The sequence below is a fragment of the Mytilus galloprovincialis genome, chromosome 11 (assembly GCF_965363235.1).
Source record: "Mytilus galloprovincialis chromosome 11, xbMytGall1.hap1.1, whole genome shotgun sequence".
Lineage (NCBI taxonomy): Eukaryota > Metazoa > Mollusca > Bivalvia > Mytilida > Mytilidae > Mytilus > Mytilus galloprovincialis.
In genome coordinates, this window is record NC_134848.1 from 73672131 (window position 1) to 73681262 (window position 9132).

The following is a 9132-nucleotide window of genomic DNA, read 5'->3' on the forward strand; positions in this document are numbered from 1 at the left end:
GTTAGTTTGTGCATTAAGAAATGTGTAAGAAAACAAAATCATGCAACGAAAATAACAACATACGGTGACAAGCATTTGTATGTTTTCAAATAACATAAAACCTTTATCAAAATAAAAAGCAATACCAGGGAAAACGATTTTCTTATTATCAGGTTTTTGTTTATTTAAAATAATGTCAATGTTAAAAGAAAGATAAAACAATTAAAAAAAAAATTAATTTAATATAAAATATGGTAACACGCCAGCATGTTAGAACGATATTTGTTGAATTTAGCACTCGAAATTTAAATTGAAACTACCGAATTAACATCCGGGATAACTGGATTTCAAAACATGTCTAAATCTTCAATATTGTCATTGACGAGATTGTTTGAAGTTTCTAGATGATATTCGCACTCTCGATTGATTTGCAGATTTTAAAATAATCCGACTGGGATTTCCATTGACATCCGATTGTCTAAACACAATTCTTGGTCTTGAAGGAGCATGTGATTGATCAAAGAGTCCGGTAGAATCCGAAATACTTTGCTGATTTCTTTCAAACACTTTTGTTGGATTTTCATTAACCTCCGATTGTCTAAACACGATTCTTTGTCTCGAAGGGCCATGTGATATATCAAATGATCCGGTTGAGTCTGAAAAAAGCTGATTTTCATTGACTCCCGATGTTCTAAACACGATTCTTTGTGTGGAAGAGGCATGTTGTGGATCAAAGGGTCTTGTAGATTCCGAAGTACTTAGCTGGTTTCTTGCAAACATTGTCGGATTTTCGTTGACTTCCGGTGATCTTAACACGATTCTTTGTCTTGATGGAGCATGTTGTGGATGAAGAGGTCCGTTAGAATCCGAGGAACTGTGCTGATTTCCTGCATATACTATCCTTAATGGTGCATTGGAATTCATGCCTTGGTTAATTCGCAGCCGCATGTTTGAATTGGGTTTTCTACGAAGAACAATGTATGGGGTATCCCTTCCTCCGTTTCCATTGATATGTATTCGTATTCTTGATGTATCAGAATTAGTATTCAGTCTGGCTTCATCGTTTCTAGGAATCATTGAGTTTTTACCAGTTTCTTCATTGTTCTGAAAATGATCCAATATAAATATTAAAAGTTGAAGAATTGACGAAAAAATTTGAACATAAACTGCTTGTCTATAGACAAATAGTGCATCTTGTTTGATATACTTGATAATTTCTGTGTCATTTGTCTCTCGTGGAGAGTTGTCTCATTGGCATTCATACCACATATTTTTTTAAAGTACATGTATTTCAGATTAGGCATACATTAGCAGGGGCGGATGCAGGAATTTTCGAAAGGGGGGTGCTAACCCAGGGCACCCAGGGCAAAGGGGGGGGGGTGCAAAACATATGTCCCGATACAAATGCATTGATCGGCAAAAATAAGGGGGGGGGGTGCGCACCCCCGGAACCCCCCCCCCCTGGATCCGCCACTGCATTAGTTTGAGTAGTTCTCTGTGATTACCAGAACCTCAGAAGTAATCATCTGTAGTTTGACATCGGTAATAACCAGTTTAAAGTTAAAAGAACAGACAGGTGAAATATTATAGTTTAAACAAAAAAAGCTGACAAAAACGGCAAAATATATCAACATATACAGTATCAACGATGTTTTTCTTGAAAAGCGCAGGTTGTCAACATTGTCCATGACAATTCATGTACAACATAAAACATAAATAAGCTGTCTAAAATCTGATCGATTCGTTGGATAACGAGCCATTGTCAGATCTCGTAAGTTTATGTACATTATTTTATTCCTAACGCAAAGATTTGTTAACGAGAATCGAAAATTAAAGAAAAACAAAAAAGCATTCTAAAGCAAAGCAATTAAAGGGTTTTTTGTTGTCCCACAAGAAACTAGGTCTTGTCGTCCCACAAGAAACTAGCTCTATTTAATTTGACATTCATATTCAGTTTTGCAAATGCTACATTTTTGTATAGCCGTGGATATGTTATACTTTATTCTTACAATGTATATTCTTTTAACTTAAAAAATCTTTGAAAAATTATACATTATCAGCCAAATGAATAAAATGTAATTCTTTGTAAAGACTCACCTCGTTTGGTATATACATTGCATAGGCTGTCTCTATGATAAAGACTAGGAAAATAAATAGCAACTTAATAGTTCTCATTTTTGTGTAGTGTAAATTGTCTTTTGAAATGGTATGTTACTATCTTGACGACTTGTTGTGTTCTATTTGTAATCGAATTATTTCGATCTTTATACATAGTTCCAATTAAAGAAATCATTGACGTAAATACCTATTATTATTATTATTTGATTACAATACGTAATGTTTTTCATTCATAAATCTTTCCAAATTTGGTCATGTTCCGAAATACGTCACAGATTACTTCGTCCTACAGGTACATGTACATGTAGTGACACCTATATACCATCAAATGTTTCAACTTTGTAATTACACATGTAATGATTATGATAGACTAGATGATAGTTGACCACAAGGAGGTTGTAATAAAACGTAAGACATATGAACAAATGTTGACCTTTCGTTTCCCTTTGGTTGTTTTCTTCTCCATCATTTTTCAATAGATCCTTAAAGTCTGTTTCGGATTTATTATTATTACAACTTATAAAACTACATATTGAAGGGGTATCACTACAATATCCTTTTTATCGCACCTATTATACGAAAATAATTTGTTTTTTTTTACATCATGTGCATGCTGTATTTGTTTTCTACATTTTTAAAGAGCTTTACCCTCCAAAACAACAAGAATTAAAATGGCATTAAAGCTGAACTTAGTCAAGCTAAAAAGATCATGCATGCTGTCTTCGAGTTTATGTTGTACAAGTTTCATTTTTTTTAATTCAAATTTACTTCTTGAAACTATATTGAATGATTAAATGATTCGTCTATTGCAGATAATTATGGACAACATCAAACACTAAGCGAACATGATTTGTTATTGGTTAAATACATAGGCAGTTGAATATACAAAAATGTACTCATCAATGTTTTTGTTCTGACGGTATAAAATTAATAAATAATAGTTAGTAGACCCCACAGGGGAAAAAAATAAATGGAAGTGACACTCGCTTTAGAAAAAAATCGAACTTTAGACTCAGCTTCCACGATTGATTTTCAAGATCAAAATAATAGCCATTATCATTGCTATTTACCTTAAGCTTTCTTTTATTAAAAAAAAATCCGTTTACAACAGTATGGGTATTATTTTCCAAGTCTTTCGGTTCTATTGGACATCCATTTTTCAAAACAGGCGACACTATTTTGTTTTATCTTGAAGTTGTGGTCACATTAACTTAAGCAATCGTGCCAATATATCGAACTTAGACACTTGACTATTGGCGGCCATTGTAGAATTCCTTAGATACATGTACAACATGTAGCTCCATATCCAATTTTTTTTCTAAGCATCAAATCTAACGCTATGTAAAGTTTCGTGCTTTTACCATAACGTGATCAATCAAAACCAACACATAGGACTTATTTATTGACTACTAGCGGCCATTTTAATTTGTCGGCCATTTTGGATTTTTTTAAATGGTTTCATATCATCAAATGATTATACTCATTACAAGTAACGCTGTGCAAAGTTTCAGGCTTTCACCATAAAGTGACCAATTATACCAATATATCGGACTTAGCCTCTTGATTATTCGAGGCCATTTGGAATTTGGCGGCCATGGTAGAATTAATTTAGAGGGCTCCATATCCAAAAATGTTTATATGCTTTAAATCTAACGCTGTGCAAAGCTTCATGCTTTTGCCATAGTGATTAATTGTGCCAATATATTGAACTTAGCCACTGGACTACCAGTACACAAATTCATTTTGAGGAGACCTTTTAACCAGGGGCTTTTTGTTACACACATTTATACCAGATTTTGATAACTCCGAGCCTTTTTGTTAAACACATTCATATCACATATTGTCTATAAATAAATAAAGACTGTCTGTCGTTTGGTACAATTAAGGGAGGAAATTAACTGATTTATGTTGTCTATACACAAACACATCTTCGGAAGACAGTAAACTTTCCCTTCAAACTGCACTGATTATTTGTTTGATTTGACTTCTTAATGCATTCTCTCACTTGACCGACTTTAGTTTAAACATATTTTACAATTAGTACAAATTGAATAAGACACAAGTCAAGCAGACTTATGAAGTCTTCTCCATTTAACATTTATAACAATATAATACAAAATTTATGTATGAACATGCATGTATAGAATGGTATATATATTTATATGGATTTATGTCAAATTAAAGACAAAGAGGTGACGAAAGAAAGAAAAAAATTATACAGAAAAAAATAAATATATAAAAATAAATAAATGAATTTTTAAAAAACAAAAACACAAAAAAATTAAACATATTAAACAAACGGCAAAAAAAAAGAAAAAAGAAAAGACTTTTACTTACATGATGATGAGTGTGCGATCATGGTTTGCAATCTAGACAGTTAGAAATCTTTCCGAACTTTTAATTTACTGGAAGACATTTTTGAAACTGGTTTGATTTGCTCTAGAGAAAGAAGACAACTACCCGAGGTTCACGGAGGGTGGGGGTGTAACTTCCTATAATGGGTATACGGGGATGCGCCAAAAATATGGGTCATAATTTTGCGAGATTTTATATAAAATTGACCCTCTTTTTTAATGACATCCTATATTAAAATGCATACACGTTTGATAACCGTATATTGATTTGGGGTACTTAAACATGCAGTTAATCCAACAATCCATGCGTATATATAACGATAAAATATATGTGAACAAAACGATGTCAATTCATATATAAAAACTTAAGGGTAGCTAGTATATTTATGAATTATGAGTGATGATGAGTTAGTGCTTATATAAGCATGGGTCATATTTTACTTATTGTATATAAGTATAGGTCATTCCTTCTTAAATATTTATATAACTATAGATACTGAATTTCAGTGAATGTTATATTAAAATGGGTACGTTGTTTGAGGCAGAAATTGCACACCTCTACCAAAAAAATATCGAAGTTACCCCCTCCCCCCCCCCCCCCCCCCCCGTGCCGAGGTTAGTAGTTCTATGTTAATTTTAAATTCATTTGGAAGCCAGCGTAGACTTTCAAACATTTTATTTCGTATTTCTGAATATAATATACATTAAAAAAAGATATGATAGGATCTTCACGATTAACACCACAGCGGCAAGAGGGGTCAGCAATAATATTGAGCCTATATAGATCATAGTTTAAGGATGATGCAAAACATCGAAGTTGGGTTAGAATAATATTCAGTTTCCTAATTCCAACCAATCGACCGAGTACAAGGATGTCCTACCACAGTAACATGTTGAAATATTATAAATCCAGAGTCAAAAGTTGGTTATATGAAAATAGTCTATTCATACTGTATAACATCACTCTTCTTTTAAATTTCACATAACTATTTCGTAGCTTTTTAACGCTTGTTTGTGTCATGCAATCCTATATATTTTCTACTTTTAAGAAAGACTTGTTGTGCTACATTCTCAGTAATTTACAATAACATGAAATATAATCATGCAGAAATTTAATAGAATTTGACAACTGCTGTGTGCCAAAGCAACTCTGCGCAAGAGCAAAACCAGGAGCCTCTGACCTTTGTTAGTCTTGTATGTTTTTAAATGTTAATCAATTTAATGTTGAGCAGTTTAGTATGACGTCAATTTTCACTGAACTAGTACACATTTTTATTTAGTGACTAGCTGATGCCCACCTCTGGATGCCGGATTATCTAGGTGCATTGTAGACCCAATAATGGCCTTCGGTTGTTGTCTGCTCTTTGGTTGAGTTGTTGTTTCTTTGCCATATTCCCCATTTTCATTCATCTGTCATATTTGATAACTTGAAGGTGAAATTTTTCAACTTTAAATTCATTACTGGTCAGAAACAATACTGGACATCTAATAACGAGTACTGGTCAAATATTTGCCCAAACATAGTTTTCTAGCAAATAAATATTTTATAACTTTCTGTTATAAATTTAGTCGGTTAGTGAAGTAATATATAAGTTAATTTTCAGTTACAGTAAGTTAAGTTTAATTCAATCTCAAATAATATATCACATTTCATATAAAACAGCTTATTATCATCATTTTGTATCACAGACGGTTTTTATTATTATAAATACGACACTGTCCATTCATCTTTTGTCGACGAGCATGCTCTTTTTTCAATGACTTTTTCCAACAAATAACCTTTCAGAATGGAAGAAGAAAAAAAAGAAATTATTTCAATTCAAAATTTGTGAACATGTGAAAGAGAACAAAATAACATTTAAGTTTATTATCCCGGTGTGTTATTGGGCGATATATATATTTTTTAAATTACAGTCGAAAGAATTATTTCCCTTTGGCCTACTCAAGATGAATAGTCGGTGCCAAATTAAACTATGAGTACTTCTTTACAAGGTATATGTGGATATATGAACCGAAAAGCGACACCAATTTCATGAACACTTAATTGGAATTTGGTTTTCTGATTATGCGCATGCTGCAGTGATAACGAACATGAGGAATGATGGGAACTTCACATATTATTGTTGTATTATGTTAATTTAACCGTTAAAATAGTTCTGTTACAATTGTAGGGCCATATTGCTAAGAGGCCTAGGAAGTGCAACTTCATAGATATAAGAATATGTGGTCTGTATGAGTGCCTATGAGACAACTCTCCATGCAAATAACAATTTATAATAGTTAACCATTATAAGTCAAGGTCAAGGTACGGCCTTCAACACGGAGCCTTGGCTCACACCGAACAGCAAGCTATAAAGGACCCCAAAAACCAGTAATGTACAAGCATTCAGACGAGAAAACCAACGGTCTAATCTATATAAAAACGAGAAACGAGAAACAGGTATGAACTACATCGACAAACGACCACTACACTGTACTGTATTATTGAGATTTTGCGTTTGAACCCAACGCGTACATTGCAGTTGTGTTCAAATTCACCCATTAGCTTCATTAACTAGTATTGTTAATGTTGATGCAAAAAGGACTGCAACAAATGAAATGAATTATATATAATTAATTAACATTTTGGTGATTCATTCCAATTCAAGTGCACCCAGACTTGCAATATTACAAGACGAGGCATCTGTACGGAGTGATTCGTTCATATGCACAGTTTAAATACAAAAATAAGAAAATGATTGCGATGCAACAACTGTCCAGCAGATATCAAATAATAACGATACAAGTAATGATGGGAAACCGTACGGCCTTTACTAACGAGAAACACACCGTACGGCCTTTACTAACGAGAAACACACCGTACGGCCTTTACTAATGAGAAACACACCGTACGGCCTTTACTAACGAGAAACATACCGTACGGCCTTTACTAACGAGAAACATACCGTACGGCCTTTACTAACGAGAAACACACCGTACGGCCTTTACTAACGAGAAACACACCGTACGGCCTTTACTAATGAGAAACACACCGTACGGCCTTTACTAATGAGAAACACACCGTACGGCCTTTACTAACGAGAAACACACCGTACGGCCTTTACTAACGAGAAACATACGGCCTTTACTAACGAGAAACACACCCTACGGCCTTTACTAACGAGAAACACACCGTACGGCCTTTACTAACGAGAAACACACCGTACGACCTTTACTAACGAGAAACACACCGTACGGCCTTTACTAATGAGAAACACACCGTACGACCTTTACTAATGAGAAACACACCGTACGACCTTTACTAATGAGAAACACACCGTACGGCCTTTACTCATGAGAAACACACCGTACGGCCTTTACTCATGAGAAACACACCGTACGGCCTTTACTCATGAGAAACACACCGTACGGCCTTTACTCATGAGAAACACACCGTACGGCCTTTACTGATGAGAAACACACCGTACGGCCTTTACTAACGAGAAACACACCGTACGGCCTTTACTAACGAGAAACATACCGTACGGCCTTTACTAACGAGAAACACACCCTACGGCCTTTACTAACGAGAAACACACCGTACGGCCTTTACTAATGATTGGTCACCGTACGGCCTTTACTAATGAGAAAGACACCGTACGGCCTTTACTAATGATTGGTCACCGTACGACCTTTACTAATGAGAAACACACCGTACGGCCTTTACTAATGAGAAACACACCGTACGGCCTTTACTAATGAAAAACACACCGTACGGCCTTTACTAACGAGAAACACACCGTACGGCCTTTACTAATGAGAAACATACCGTATGGCCTTTACTAACGAGAAACACACCGTACGGCCTTTACTAACGAGAAACACACCGTACGGCCTTTATTAATGAGAAACACTCCGTACGGCCTTTACTAACGAGAAACACACCGTACGGCCTTTACTAATGAGAAACACACCGTACGGCCTTTACTAATGAGAAACACACCGTACGGCCTTTACTAACGAGAAACACACCGTACGGCCTTTACTAATGAGAAACATACCATATCGTATAATCAGCTTTAAAAGACCCCGACATGAAAACTAAAACAAGAATGTGTCCATAGTACACGGATGCCCCACTCGCACTATCATTTTCTATGTTCAGTGGACCGTGAAATTGGGGTCAAACTTATAATTTGGAATTATAATTACAAAGATCATATCATAGGGAACATGTGTACTAAGTTTTAAGTTGATGTAACTTTAACTTTATCAAAAACTACCTTGACCAAAAACTTTAACCTGAACTTTGCACTGTCATTTTCTATGTTCAGTGGACCATGAAATTGGGGTCAAAACTATAATTTGGCATTAAAATTAGAAAGATCATATCATGGGGAACATGTGTACTAAGTTTCAAGTTGATTGGACCTTGACCAAAAACTTTAACCTGAAGCGAACGGACGCACAGACGGACGCACAGACGGACGAACGAACGAACGAACGGAGGCACAGACCAGAAAATATAATGCCCCTCTACTATCGTAGGTGGGGCATTAAAATATATAAACGAGATGCATTGTAAATATGATATTAAAAGATAATGTACAAAACTCAAATATGACAGACATGAACCAATTCAAGGAAAAGCACTGAATTACTACATGTAGTTCCCGGCCAGCGGGCATTTACTTGACTGCCT